This window comes from Camelus dromedarius, chromosome 4 (assembly GCF_036321535.1).
Source record: "Camelus dromedarius isolate mCamDro1 chromosome 4, mCamDro1.pat, whole genome shotgun sequence".
NCBI classification, from domain to species: Eukaryota; Metazoa; Chordata; class Mammalia; order Artiodactyla; family Camelidae; genus Camelus; species Camelus dromedarius.
This window is the reverse complement of record NC_087439.1, coordinates 19,029,791-19,045,247: the sequence shown is the minus strand read 5'-3', so window position 1 is coordinate 19,045,247 and position 15,457 is coordinate 19,029,791. Positions and strand designations below refer to the sequence as shown.

The window sequence follows — 15,457 nt, the reverse complement described above, 5'->3', positions numbered from 1 at the left end:
CTTTGCTTTCCCTTTATTTCATGGCTGCACTATGGGTCATGAAACTGGCTTCCTAACACCAAATTCTTTTTGGAAAAGGGTAAGTACAGTCAGTAAGTAATTTTGCTTCACCTGTAGATCCAAATTTCATCTGCATCTTCCTTTTTATATTAGTGGTTGGGTATTTTCCATGAAAGAAAGATGTGAACAACATTTGACTTTTCTTTTCCCACTCTTCTCCCTTCTACCTGAAGGTAATTCCTCCAGACTAAACAGAATAATGTAAAAAAGTATGATTTGAAAATGTCACATCACCTGATAGTTTCTGAAGCATCCCTAGTGTTCTTTATAATTATTTTTAACTGTAGGCTCAACAGGCAGATATATTGGCTTATCTCCTCCTGCCCAGGTTCCTGAAAGACAAAACATAGCAATTACTGTTAAAGGAAAGAATTACAAAAATCATGCATCTTTAATGAAAAGCACAGGAATAGAAATATTATTATCTAGCTCGGCTTGTTCCCAGTTTGAGCCTCTCATGAGCCTGTCCTGCTAGTAATTCTGGGGGGAGTGGACAGAACCCTGTACTGGGGGTCAGACTCCAGAGGTCAGGGTCCTATTCCAGTCCTGCCCCTGCACTTAAGCAGCTAGATGGCATTGGGCAAGTCGATTGTTCTTTGCAGATCTCAGTCACCTGTAAAATCAGGGGGCTGGAATGCCTCATGATTCAGACAGTTCAGCATAATGGTTAAGGTATGGGTCCTGGACTAGACAAAGTAACCTTGGATGAGTTACTTAACTCCTTGTTTCTGTTTCTTTACCTGTGAAATGGAAACAGTAACAGATTTCCCTCAAAGACTCCTTGTGAGATTTAACCAAATTAATACGTGTAAAGTACCCAGAAGGGAACCTAGCTCAGAGGCCTTCTTTAAATCATAGCTTTTATGATTATCCCCAAAGTGCCTTTTCATTTTAGAATTATTCAACTCTATGACTCTGATACTTCCCCTAAAATTCTTAGTATTTTGGGATTTCACCATTGAGACAGAAAATGAACACAGAAGGAAAATACTGAAACTGAAGAGTCACATTTTTCTCTCTTTATCAATACATTCATGGAAAGTTAAAAGTCATAGACATTTCCTAAGTATCAAACGCAGATAAAACAGACAGACCATGGATGTAAAATGAGCAATATCACAAGGTAGAAGGCTTAAAAGAGGTGGGGGGAATAAACGTTTTGTCTTTCAAGAGATGGAAACAACGTGCACTGAGCACCCAGTATCTGTTGGGTACTCTATAACCTCATTGCATTAAACCCTCTAGTATCATGATGAAACAGTCATTACCATCCCTGCTTTAAAGATGAGGAATTGGAGGCTCAAGGAGGCTGATCACAGTTCCAAAGGCACATGGCTCTTCAAAGGCAGACTCAGATTCCCCCTAGCCTGCCTGCCAAGCCTGTGCTTCTTCCACACAGAAGGCCGGTTCTAGAACACAGGCATTTCCTCACACAGGATATCAGTGGTTAGGGAGAAGTTGGCTTTTATGAAAAAAAAATTATAATTTAAGTGCACCAAAAAAATTTGCTCTTTAAAAGACTCTTACATAAATTTCAATATGAAGCAAAAAATAAAATAAAATCTACAAAGTATTGTACCACTTCCTAATTTCTTTTTTTTTTTTAATTGAAGTACAGTCAGTTACAATGTGTCAATTTCTGGTGTACAGCATGATGTCCCAGTCATGCATATACATATATACATATATTTATTTTCATATTCTTTTTCATTAAAAGTTATTACAAGATATTGAATATACAAGAAATTTGTGCTATACAGAAGAAATTTTTTTATCTATTTTTATATATAGTGGTTAACCTTTGCAAATCTCAAACTCCCAAATTTATGCCTTCCCACTCCCTTTTCCCTGGTAACCATAAAATTCTTTACTATGTCTCAAGTCTGTTTCTGTTTTGTAGATGAGTTCATTAATGTCCTCTCTCCCTTTCTTTCTTTCTTTCTTTCTTTCTTTCTTTCTTTCTTTCTTTCTTTCTTTCTTTCTTTCTTTCTTTCTTTCTTTCTTTCTTTCTTTCTTCTTCCTTCCTTTCTAAGATTCCATACATGAGTGATATCATATGGTATTTTTATTTCTCTTTCTGGCTTACTTCACTTAGAATGATAATCTCTAGGTCCATCCATGTTGATGTAAATGGCATTATTTATTCTTTTTTTATGGCTGAGTAGTATCCCATTATATAAATATACCACAATTTATTTATCCAGTCATCTGTCAATGGACATTTAGGTTGTTTCCATGTCTTGGCTATTGTAAACAGTGGTGGTATGAACACTGGGGTGCATGTATTTTTTTGAATTAAGGTTCCCTCTGGATATATGCCAAGCAGTGGGACTGCTGGATCATATGGTTAGTCTATTTTTAGTTTTTTAAGGAATCTCCATACTGTTTTCCATTATGGCTGCTCTAAGCTACATTCCCACAAGCAGTATAGGATTCCCTTTTCTCCACATTCTCTCCAGCATTTGTTAGTAACAGGAAAGTAAGAATAGTGGTCGAATTAAGGATTGCAACGAGTAGATCACTGGAATGCAGTGGGAAAGACTTTGCAACCAGATGACCTAGGTTTTAGTCCTACTTTTGACAATTATTAGCAGGGTACAGTCACTCTCACAGATTTGACTAAAGATATCTGCAGGGTCTCTCTTCTAATTTATGAAGTTGGATTAAAAGATGTGAAAGCCTCCAATTTCTGTACTGCTAGCTCTAATTATTTGGTTTTGTCTTAACAAAAAGAGTGTTTCTAAAGTGTCATACAAATTTGAACACTCAGATACAATCAGAAATAGCAACACTACAAATTCATTCAGGACTCCTTCCATCACCAGGAGAAACTGGGAATTCACTCCTGCCCCCAGACCTTGGCCATGAGGTTCCATAAGTATCTACAAGATCGCAGGCATTTCTCCCCAAAACAAGTGCTAAGGCAGAAGGAAGCAGACACCAGCTCCCCTCGCTTTTTTTCTTTTTTGCATCTCCTGTATCTGGCATTGTGGTATACTCAATAAATGTTCAATAAACCATTGCTGAATGAGTGAATGAATCTCTGAATTGCATCTATCTGTGCCTGGGTACAGAGCCAGCTACATAATTCATGGAGCTCAGGGCAAAATGCAAATTAAGCCCCCCTTGTTCAAAAAGCAGGAAAAAAGTGATGTTAAAGGTACTAAAATATAAAGCTTTCTCCTTTGTTTTGTGGTCTCTCTCTTCACCTGTCATTTGTTATTTAATGTCATTCTAAATAAAGAAAAAATTAAATTTAAATTATTAGCAAAAAGCTTGTTCATCTTTATATTGTATAGAGCTAGCTTTATTTCCTTTTAAAGATGACATTTATCTTTATTGTTTATTGGTTTTTCTGATGACAAAAGAAACAGTCTATGGTTGAACAGAATTCCAACCTTACAAAAATATATCATGTAGAAAGTGATTGCCCCTTATAATAATGCTAGCTTTAAATGCAATTATAAGAGACTTCACAAGTCACATACCTAAGAGGTCAGCCCAGACTGGGTACGGTCCTAACAAATCAAGGAATAAATGACAAAATTCAGGTTATCTACTGGCATGAGCTTACACAACAGTAGCAAGCAAAGTCAAAGACATCTGTGTGTAATAGGAAGAGGTCATTGTGGAATAGCTTTCTTCAACTTGTAGTAACACCAAGAAAACCTCTCATTTAACCGATTGCAAACCAAATTTATTCCCATGGAGATGAAGTCCTTCGATAGTACATAAAATGTTCATGTAAGTTTCTATCTTCCTTAGGGGGAAAAAAAAAGAACAGAGAAAATATACTATTGATATAAAGAATTACGGATGGAGAAAATTGCTGGATTTTATTTACTCATATTCCATTCTACCTTCGTGCATGTAAGAGGCTGGCAAGCTATTATATCATAATTATGGACTCCCCTAGCAGCTTGGGTATCAAAGGATCCTATTGTTCCAAGCCTCTGCAAACTCATGAGCTTCCAGATTGCATCGAACAGAAAAAGAGCAGGTGCTAATTGCATTGCATATTTATACTTCCCCTCTTCCCATCACTACCCACATAATTCCCTGTGGGTTCTAATTAGCTCAGTCAGAGCTGGGGGGGAGATAAGTTTTAAGCAATTTCAAATAAATATGGGGTTTGCTACCGCCATACAATTTGGCAAAATGTTAACCTTACCCAAATACAGTTTATCTCCTGTTTCTGAAGAAACTGGATAGCATTTTTTGTTGTGCTTAGATTTAACCAAGGATAATGGCTTCTTAAATAATATCAACGAAGCTGGTTTGCATTTTGGCATTTTCCTGAAATTGGAGGGAAAAAATCCATTTTGAAAATAATTTTTGTGGGGCTCTGAAGTGACAGCTGTGAAAACAACAACCAGTAACTCTTTCGTGTTCCCTTTCCTCTCCCGTTTTATAACCAGCATTGCCCAGAATCCTTACCTTTAAATCTTGTGCACACTCTAATGGATGGTGCTTAGGTAAAAGATTTCCTAAAGGGTCATATGCTGGGAAAATAAGCTTAATTACTCCAGGTACAAATCTGTGATTTAAAGATTGGAGAAATCACTTCTTTTTTTTTTAAGTGAAAGCACCTAAAACTTCTCAAAATAAACAAGAGCAGAGTCACTTCTCCCCATCACCTCATTATTAATTCATCTGACTTCAGAATCTCAGTTCTAATCAGGGAGATGGCTCCTGCGGCTGCACTTACAATCAGCTCAGGGCAAAACGGCCTCATGCAATCACCCTCCTCAAGTCTACAGATGACTCCTAATGAAGAAAATCATTCGAAGGCAACTGATACGCTGAGACCTAGCCAGTGGTGTCTAACGGCCGGAGCTTAGGGGTTCACACCAGCTGTCTTCTCCTTAACCTCCAATCTCCATCTTGGGGAAGGAGAGGAAGACCCAGAGACTTCTACAGAGGACCCGAGGAGACAACCCAGCCCCTAGGTCGATCTTGGCTGCGGAAGGACTGAAGGTAGTCCACAAACACAGTTGGTTTTTCTTGCCTCCCTCTCCCAACCCCAATACATTGTATTTTATTGGTGGCTAATATTTAAATATTGGAAGCATTTACATAAAACTCCAGGGTGTAAGATTCTTTTGACAATTCATAGGTTCTGTAAATAGGAAGCCCACATTCTGACATGTTAAGAACTGGTAAGCATTCATTTGCAGCAACATGGATGGACCTGGAGATTGTCATACTAAATGAAGTAAGCCAGAAAGAGAACGAAAGATACCATATGATATCACTTATATGTGGAATCTAAAAAAGAGAGACAAAAGAACTTATTTACAAAACAGAAACGAGGATTCACAGACATAGAAAACAAACTTGTGGTTACCGGGGGGGAAAGGATGCAGGGATAAATTGGGAGTTAGGGATTTGCAGATACTAACTGCTATGTATAAAATAGGTAAACAACAAGGTCCTACTGTACAGCACGGGGAACTAAGTTCAATACTTTGTAATAGCCTATCATGAAAAAAAGAATATGGAAAGGAATATATATATATATATTCCTTTCCATATTCTTCCAGTTACATATATATGCATGTAACTGAATCACTATGCTATACACCAGAAATTAACACAACATTGTCAACTGAGTATACTTCAATTAAAAAAAAAAAGAATCGGTAGGTGTTGAGTCAAGGCTGCCATCTTTCACTAGAGGATGCCACCCCCACCCACCAGGCTGGTCGTTCTTTCACCTGCCTCGCTTCTAAGATGGATGAGTTTGGTTCCCTGGATCTAAAACCCACACAGATCTTCTCTGCAACTTTCTCCAGATGGTGGTTGGCCTGGTCCAAAATGCCAGCCCATAAAGAGAGAAAGAGATATAAAGCAGAAGCTTTATAGAAACTTACATAGAGGAAGGATCGGGCATCAGCACGTCCTCATTCCATACATAACTGTTGAGAACCCACCATGTGCCTGGTACAGTTAGAAGAGTTCGCGATGCTACAGCAACAAGACAAGGTCCCTTCCCTCCCTCACCAAGCTTCCTCTCGCTTGCGAGGCAGGCACTAACTAGAGAAACAAACATGCATCACATCTGACAAACGGTGAGTGCTGAGAGACTGAGTACACAAACGGGCGATGGCCAGAATATATACATAAATAGAACTCTGACATACAACCTGCAGCAGCCTGTCCAGGAAACCAGCCCAGGAAGCCAGCCTGCTATCATCAGACTTGTAGGAGGTCAGACCACTATCTCTAGTGATAGCTCACAAGCCAAACAATAACCCTGTAACAATTAGCCCCAAATGGCCAGGCCTTGATTAATAACTGGCAGCTTCCCTAATGTTTGCCCCTGCTTCCAACGTAGGACCAACCAGAGAAGCAAATATAGCCTTACCCATTCACGCACTACACCCCTTCTAGGTAGCCCACCTCCAGCCTCCCTAGGACATCAGCCTCCAGTCAGGTCATACATGAAGCCTTCCCATTTTTTCACGAGAAAGCTTTCCCACTCTGCCTGCCTTTGAATCTCTGCCAAATACAAGGGATGGAGCTGACTCCCTTGCTGTAGCAAACTCTGAATACGTGGCCTTTGCTTGTTCTCATTTGGGTTCTCATTTATTTCCATAGGCCTCTGAAGCAAAATAAATTAAAGGAACAGAGTGATGAGCAGATGGGGTGGTTGGAGAAGAGGTGACGTTGGAAATGAGAAGACAGGAGGCGGGATGGAGGGAGCCATATCACTCTGACGGAAAAGCATCCCAAGAAGAGGGAACAGCAACACGGAGGCCAGTGGGAAAAGAAGCTGGTGTGTTCTAGACTCAGTGAGCAGAAGAACAGGGCACAGAGAGAGCTGGGGGAGGAGAGTGGAGAGGCAGGAGATGCCAGGTGGCATGGGGCCTGTCGGCCATGGGAAGGAATCTGGATTTCCTCCTCAGTGTCACAGAAAGGCACTGGAAGTTTCTGAGCAGGATGGTAACATATCCAGAATCTGCACTACACCTGCTGCATGGAGAATAGCGGGCAAGGGAGGAGTTGACAGAGAGGTTCCAGATGATGGCAGTGATCCATGTGAGAGGTGGTGGCCACCAGGATCAGCACACAGCAGTAGGGGCGCTGGACATGACCAATTTGGGATACAAACATTGCTGAGATGTTGAATATGACGTGACAGAGAAAGTAAGGTGTCCAAGATGACACCTATTCCTCCTTCCTCCTATTTTCCATCCCAAATTAGTAATTTTTCCTGCCACCATCCCCAACACTCCCAGTACGCCCTCTTCAAAGTCATCTGCCCAGCACTACAACCAGATATTGATCAACGTGGCCAAGAGTGGATGAGGCTGAATACAAGGCCTGGGAATTTCTGAGGAGAGACAATGGGAGTGGTAATAGCCAAGCCAGGGTGGTCTTGGTGTGTAAAGTTCTCAGGCCTCTTACCTGAAGGCTGTACCCAAGTCAGGAAACCTCCAGGCCTCCAAAAGCACTTTCCTTCAAAGGGCCCAAAGCTTTTCTCTCTTATTTCTCACTCCCCTTTGCTGGTGGTGCCAGGACCTGGTGGCCGACAGTGTTGGTGCCCAGTTTCTAACCCCATCTCCATGTCTGTGTGAGCCAGCCTGACTTCCAGCCACCTTTTGGGGCTAGAGGGTCCTGGGAATGTGAATGCCTCCCGCACCCCTCATCCGCACCTACCCCCCCACCCTACCCCACACAGCAGCTCTAGACTAGGCCTGGCAGGTGGTGGGTGTAAACTCTAGCCATCTCACCCCTTGGCCAGGGTTGTTTTGAGGTGTGGGTTTTGCACCATTTTCAAAGTGCCCCACTATGGTAGCCAGCCTGACAGCACCCTTCCTGTCTCGCCTCTCTCTCACCTAACACCGCCCTGCCAGGTCAACAGCTTGCCCTTGAATTCTTGGATCAAAGGTAGCTTCTAGGGGACCCAAATTCAGACCACTTGCTATGACCTGGCTGTTTGTGTCCCCCCAGAATTCAAATGTTGAAAATCTAATTTTCTTAAGGTGATAGTATTAAGAGGTGGGGCCTTTGGGAGGTGATTAGGTCATGAGGGTAGCATTCTCATGAATGGGCATTAGTGCTCTTAAAAAAAGAGAACCCACAGGGTTCCCAAACCCCTTCTACCATATAAGGACACAAAGAGAAGTCAGCAGTCTGCAGCCTAGAAGAGCACCCTCACCAGAACCTGACCTTGCTGGCACCCTGATCTTGGATGTCCAGCCTCCAGAACTGTGAGAAATAAATTTTGACTGTTCATAAGCCACTGTCTATGATATTCTGTTATAGCAGCCTGAAGAACTAAGACAAGACCTACAACAGATTTTTTTTTTTAATTCTTAGATAGTATCCATGTATTGCAAAACAAACAAACAAATCGCCTCCAGGCCATGGTTTGTAAATACCACAGCCTACTAAACGGAACCATGCCCCTTGGAGGAAAGGCTAATTCCAGAGCTGGGGCAGGGAAAATACAAGACGGTCATGGAACACCTTATACCAAAAAGTGAAGAAGTGCTCAAAGAAGGATGAGAACATGTGAAAAGGACACAGGCAGCAGCTTTGAGGGGCTCCCACTGGCTAAATTTGGGACAATCAGAGTATGAAAATAAATTTTTAAAAATTAATGTATTATAATCCACTGAATAAAATAAGAGTATATGAGTCTATCCAGATGATTAAATAAATAAACATGAAAAAGGGAGTGCTCTTCCTTTTAGTAGACTATTGACTAATAAGTATAGAAGGAATGATAGCATTAGTAAAACCATCACAGCAAAAAGGCAAAAAGAAAAAAAATCAACAGTGATGCTAAAGCAAAAAAAAAAAAAAAAAATCTAGAAAGTTTGATGAGGAATGGGATATTTATGTGGTCTCAAAGTATCTCCCCACATTATTAATTACAAAGGGAAAAACAGGATCTACATGGTAGAGAAAATGGAATAAAATAAAGACCACTCCCTTAGACATGGCCAAAGATCTTCACTCATTCCTTAGTAGGAAAGGTATGGGGAATAAGATAAGAAACTCAGCGACTGGATCACTTACATCTTTGTTATATATGCCATGCTTACGTCAGTGTGCTAGCTACATGTACACAGGGGTAGGGTCATTTCTAACTACTTCCTTCCCTTTTTTTTATTAAGCCTAGGTTTTTGTTAGAGAACCATGCCACATTCAGATGAGCCCTACCTGATTGTTCTTCAAAGACACCAGTGTTCGGGGTTGAGAGGCAACGGAAGAGGCTGTGAATGAGCTGATGGAGTCCTCACCGTTGCCAATGGCTCCAGGGCAGCTCTGGTCATTTTCAGTCCCTCAATGAATATGCTACCCTTTGTTTGTTGCTTAAATCAGCTTCCTACCCTGTTTTATCTGCCTAATATTTAAGGATCAAATTGTAGCATAACTGTCTTTCTCTGCCTGCCTTCCTCCCAACACAAAAGGTCAGGGGCTCTTTACATTTTCTTTTTTCAAACCAATTCATTGATGTTTATCATGTTAGTTCAGAAATTTTCCGATTTTTTTTTTTTTGGCTGCATGTGGTGGGCTGAATGTTGCCCCTCCCCCCAAAAGATATCTCTAAGTCCTCATCCCCAGAACCTGTGAATGGGACCTTATTTGGAAAGCGTATTTAATTGCAGATGTAATTAAGTATCTTGAGATGAAGAGATTATCCAGCATTATCTCTGTAAACCCCAAATGCCATCACGTGTCCTTATGAGAGGCAGAGGTAAAGTAAGTCAGAGAAAGACAAATATTATATGATAGCACTTATATGTGGAATCTTAAAAAAAAAAGATACAAATTCTATTTACAAACAAAAGCAGATTCACAGACATAGAAAACAAACTATGGTCACCAAAGGGGAAAGGGTCGGGGAGGGATAAATAAGGAGTTTGGGATTAATAGACATATTACTATATATAAAATAGATAAACAAAATAGTCCTCTTGTATAGCACAGGGAACTATATTCAATTTCTTGTAATAAAATATAATGGAAAAGAATCTGAAAAGAAAAAATATATATGTGTGTATATGTATAACTGAATCACTTTGCTGTGCACCTGAAACTAACATTGTAAATTAACTATACCTCAATAAAATTTTTTTAAATTAAAAAAAAAAAGAGAGAGGGAAAGGCAGAGGGAGATTGGGCACACATCTACAGAAGAGAAGGTGATAGGAAGACGGAGCAGAGAGATGCTGCCACAAGGTAAGGAGTGCCAAAAGCCACCAGAAACTAGAGGAAGGAAGGAATGATTCTCTCCTAGATGGTCTAGAAAGAGTGTGGTCCCACCCACACCTTGATATCAGACTCCGCGTCTGTCTTTTTAAGTCATCCAGTTTGTGGTCAGTTGTTACAGCAGTCACAGCAAACTAACACATAGTAGAACCTTTCTTTCAAATGACATCGTCACAACCCCATATGCAAAACAGGACCAAAGGAGAACTACCGTCAAACACAGGTAGGTAGCAGTAGCCTCCCATCACGGGCCATCTCTCCCCTCCTACCTCCTCCCACAGACCTTCCTACTCTCCCAGGGACCGGGGACACTGAAGGCACCCTCCCAGTGGCCAAGGAACAGCAAAGTAGCTCTATAGGACAGAGGTTAAAAACCACTCTTCTAAATCATCATCATAGTCAGGATTCTAATGCTTTCACTCCCTGGATGTGCATACCATCTCCTAGGTGTCTGCTTTCTTCTCCTTGCTTTTTCTGTTTAACCAATCCTTGTATTACACAAGTGTCCTTTGGAAAAGTTTTATAAGCATAGGCATGTGGGTTGCACAGCTGGCTTCAGTCTCTGAGCCACAGCCTCTGGAACATTCTTCTGGTAATGACAGCTCATTCTGGGTCCTGTCCCCTGTTTTAAACTTGTGATCAGGTGTCTTCCTCTTTTTCTCAGCCTCCAGTCTTGATTCTACCTCCACTCCCAGGGCTTGTCTTTGCTCTGTTTCAGAACTTTCCTTTTCATCTCATTTTATGTTTTTCAGCCATGGATTCCTGATCTTGACCCTGGCTTGTGGTTTCATTTGTGCATACTCTGAAGCTCTCCTGCCCGTCCTGAGGCACCTGCTCCAGACCACATGTTACTTCCCCACAAAGTCAGCAGGTGTTTCCTGCCATCCCATCCAGGTTTTCTGAAGCCAGTAGAACCCTTCCTTCAAGTACCATCCAAAGCTGATTCTATATGTTTCACAAGTCATAATTAACAGTCAAGATGCAGAGGCAAAATCACTTGCCTTATAAAAACTCTATAAGTAGGACACAGAAGTAGGACAAGAACAAAAATGCCTCTAATTCACACATTGTTTTAGGAGACGCCAGCCATCAATGATCCTCTCCTTAGTGCCCTCTCAGCATTCAAGTAAAACCTGGGGACCGGTGGGGATGGAGGGAAAGAGGTAAGAGAGAGGTGAGGAGGACAGCTAGAACTTCATATCAAATGACCAACTTTGTAATGCAATTGGCACACACCTTAGATCATCATTTGAAGATTGCCTACACATTCTTTGGTGCATTTTCATCATTCACTTTAAAATGGCGTTGACATAGCAGCTGTCCAGGCTGCCTTTTCCTACTCTTCATGAAATAGAGACGGGGCTCAACTTTCATGTTCAACTTTCAAACAGTCTGTACATTCACACATTATATGTTATCACTCCAAACCTCTTCCCACGCTTTCACTCAACATTTTCATTCCGCAGCCAAGGACTGATCAATTCAAGCTATCGCATGCTGGTGTTACCCCAAAGTGAACTGTTCTGTTTCAGTTCAGAGATGTGTGTGTGATTAGTTGGATGTTTATCATATTTCGCCCTACTGTTTTATGAAACTGAATAGAGAACAGAAGAATGAAGTGCTGATGTAAGTGATAAGGAGTACAGTGCATCTAAATGTAACACAGTTGAGACAAAAGATGAAAATCATTAAGGAGCTGGAAGACAGAGAATCTTTCACCTTAATCAGAGTCTCATTGGACTTAGGCAGGTCAATTGTGTGCTCAAAAATTGTGAAGGAAAAGAACACAATTAAAGAACATGTACCAAATGTTGGCAATAAATCATAAATGACTGTATTTTAAAAACTGAGGTGTAATTAGGGATCTTATCACTGTTTTAGCTCTCTGGGAATGGAACTCCTACCTTCTTTATATCAAAGTAAGTCCATTGTCTGGCTTTTCTACATGTAACTCCTGTATAAATTTACAAAAATGTTTTACACATGGAAGGAAAGAATTGCCTATACTTAGGACCTAAAGAAAGAGACAAAAATACTGAAGTCTAAACTGATAGCAACCTAATACCAATATCCAAAAGGAATTTACTTATTTACTTCTACACTACAAAGCAAATAAAGCAGACCTGAGAAAGCCTAACCATAGGATTTTCCCCAGAACAGAGACCACCTGGACAAAAGTACAATGACAAAGACCCTGAAGACAAACATCCACATATATGAAACAACCAGTGCACAAGGGCGTTCATGGCTGAGGCATTTGTAATCGCAAAAGACTGGAAACCCAAACATCTCTCAGTAAGAGGCTGGGTGAATAGCCCATAATACACAGTGGAAAACCATATAGCAAAGTTAAGCTCTCTATGAATTAATACAGAATAACTTCTAAAAAATATTGCTTGGTTAAAAAGTTAAAGTATAAAATATTATATAGTTAGACGTCTTTTATATAGGAAAGAGGGTGAGTATACACAGAAAATTTGCTTATTTTTGAAAGAAATGTAAAAATTAGTTAATGGTTGTCTACAGACTGTGGTGATAACGGGGTAGAGAAGAAAGGGATAGGAACATCTCTAAATATACTTTTGTTCATAATTTTGATTTTTTTAAGTGTGTAAATAGTCCACATATTTAAATATTAAATTAAATTTAAGAATAAGCCTTAAAATCATACATAATCAGAAACAAAATGAACTCAACTGCATATAAAATTGGTATCCACACAGAGAAGTATTCAAAATTTATTTGAATACAAAGCTATGGCTGTACCTCCTTACGGTGTATATTCTAAAGGCAAAGAACAGTAAAGAAACATTAAACTTGAGTTTACTACAAACATCAGTATTAGAATTCTAATTTTTCGACTATTTTATGATTACTATTGGGTGGGGGAGGGAGAGTAGCCAAGAATTTTATACCCAGCCAAGTTGTCCCCCATGTGTAAAGGTAAAATATGCTACCACATATTCTTCTGTGGAAAAAGAAATCACTTAAAAATATGCTCCAGGAAACAAGAGAAGAATCACATTTAAGAGATCAAAAATCTGTCAGTTGTGGTATCAAATGATTCACCAGTCTTCCCTTACTCAGGCTGGGCCTTAAACAAGTACGTCTGTTGGATTTTATGTTCCAAGATGGATTCCACAACTCAAGATACAGGTTGGCCCTGCAATCCTACCCTGGGCTGCTCTCTCTCTCTTACCAGTGCCAGAAAGCATGTTTATTGAGTTCTGTTCCTTATCCCAGAGTTCAGATAAAAGCTTTTGCCGTGTTTGATTACCACTTGAAGTAACTTATATTATTCTGTTCCAGCACTTGCTCTAATAAAAAACTACATGGTTAAGATGCTGTGCTGGGAGCATCACTGAAGTACTTTTTCTTCCTTCTTCCCTGAAAGCATAGCTGCACAGAGTAACATAATAACCATTTCCATTGCCAACGAACTCAAATAATTACTTTCTGCAACTTCAAAACTCATATTGAATGACCTAAATCTCAGAGATTTTTGTTTTTTCTGTTGGTAAAAATGAAATAATAAACTCATTTATAGCAGATATCATCCTCTTCAATCCCTCTTTTTATCGTCTTCCACCTACCAATTATAGATGTCCCTGCATTTACTCAATTTTAAACTTTGAAATGAAGACATTTTAAAATGCATGCAATAAAACGGAGCAATAGCATTTATCTCTGAAATTCTGTGTAATTATTTTTTCTTTATACTTTAATATTTTTTAAGTTTTCTGCAAAGCATATATATCACTTTCATAGCCACAAAAATAGATGTTTATATCAGGACATAACAATTTTGTATATATAATATGATTGTAATTATGTTTTTTTAATATGTATGGAAAAGCACAAAGAAAACCAGCACAGTTACTTGTTCTATGATGAATTGTTTTCTCCTTCCCTCTGCTTTTCTATATTGTCCGAGTTTTCCATGATGAATGTACATATATTCCTTTTATCAGGGTTAGGGGATTTTTGTGTGTTTTTTTTTTTTTGGTGGTGAGGGAAAGAACAAGTCAAAATCACTAATCAGTTGGAAATCACCAGGCTAATTGTTATTCATTTAAAATGAGGAGAGGGGATAGGCAAGAAAAAGACCTTAAGGCACTCTTATGCTCAGACACACTCAGCTTCCACATCTGCTCCAGCCACACATGGTGAGCAGCAAATGAACATCTTTATCAGGCTGATCTGGCCCATGTTCCCAGTTCTCTGTTATGTACCTTTGTGGGTCACAGCAGAAGGGCAGTGGACTTTACTACCACCTTTCCCTCCCCACATTTTCCAGTCTGCCACAAAACTGGTACAGCCCGACCACCACGTTAACACCCTTTCCGCTGGCATAGGCATTGGAGAGCTGTGTGCTTACTGGCAAAGAAAGACGTGGTTGCCTCGTAAAGCCCAGAATTAAGTTCCCTAAACAGATTTGGTTTACAGGACTCTTTCAAACTGCATTACTTTTCTCCTAATAAAGTTTTCCTCCGTGCTGCCAGAGTAGAGAGAAACATTTTATGGCTTGCCTTTAAAAATGATCTGGTGGAGAAAGAGAAAGAAAAGTGCCGTACAATATCATTTATATGTGGGATCTAAAAAAAACGGACACAAGGGAAATTCTCTACAAAACAGAAACACATTCACAGACATAGAGAACAAACTTATGGTTACCAGGGGTAAAAGGGGTGGGAAGGGATAAATTGGGAATTCAAAAGCTGCACCTCTTGGGGAGTGATGGAAATGTTAGCTATCTTGACTGTGGTAGTGGTTTCACGAGTGTATACATCTATCAAAATTCATCAAATTGTACATTTGAAATATGTCTAGTTTACTGCACAGAAACCGAACCACAATAAAGGTGTGAAAAAAAAATGATCTGGCAGGAGGCTCATAGCACAATAAGAAATTTGATTCTCCTGATGGAAAAACCAACCATAGCAAACTTCATAGCAACTAATAGCTTCTAAGTACAGATACTTCTGGGCTGTTTTGGGGTTTTTTTTTTTTTTTAATATCTCAGGGTAAATGCCTGTTGTGCACTTTGTAACAAACTGACAAATTTCCTTTTGCTATTGTGTTAGCCTGAGTGACCCAAAAGGAAAAGAAGTAGCTGATCTAACATGGGCTTCAGAACTATTTTTAATAATCCATGCTGCCTCTGCAAGAC

The 15,457-nt window shown here is 39.9% G+C and overlaps 1 long non-coding RNA gene across 1 annotated transcript in view; it reads right to left on the bottom strand.

Annotated features, from left to right (window-relative positions):
- LOC135321207 (uncharacterized) overlaps window positions 1–15,457 on the bottom strand; it is a 352,339-nt gene that overhangs the window by 168,781 nt on the left and 168,101 nt on the right. The window contains exon 5 of the long non-coding RNA XR_010380771.1: window positions 295–392. This is a non-coding gene — a long non-coding RNA (uncharacterized LOC135321207). The remainder of the gene's footprint in view (window positions 1–294; window positions 393–15,457) is intronic.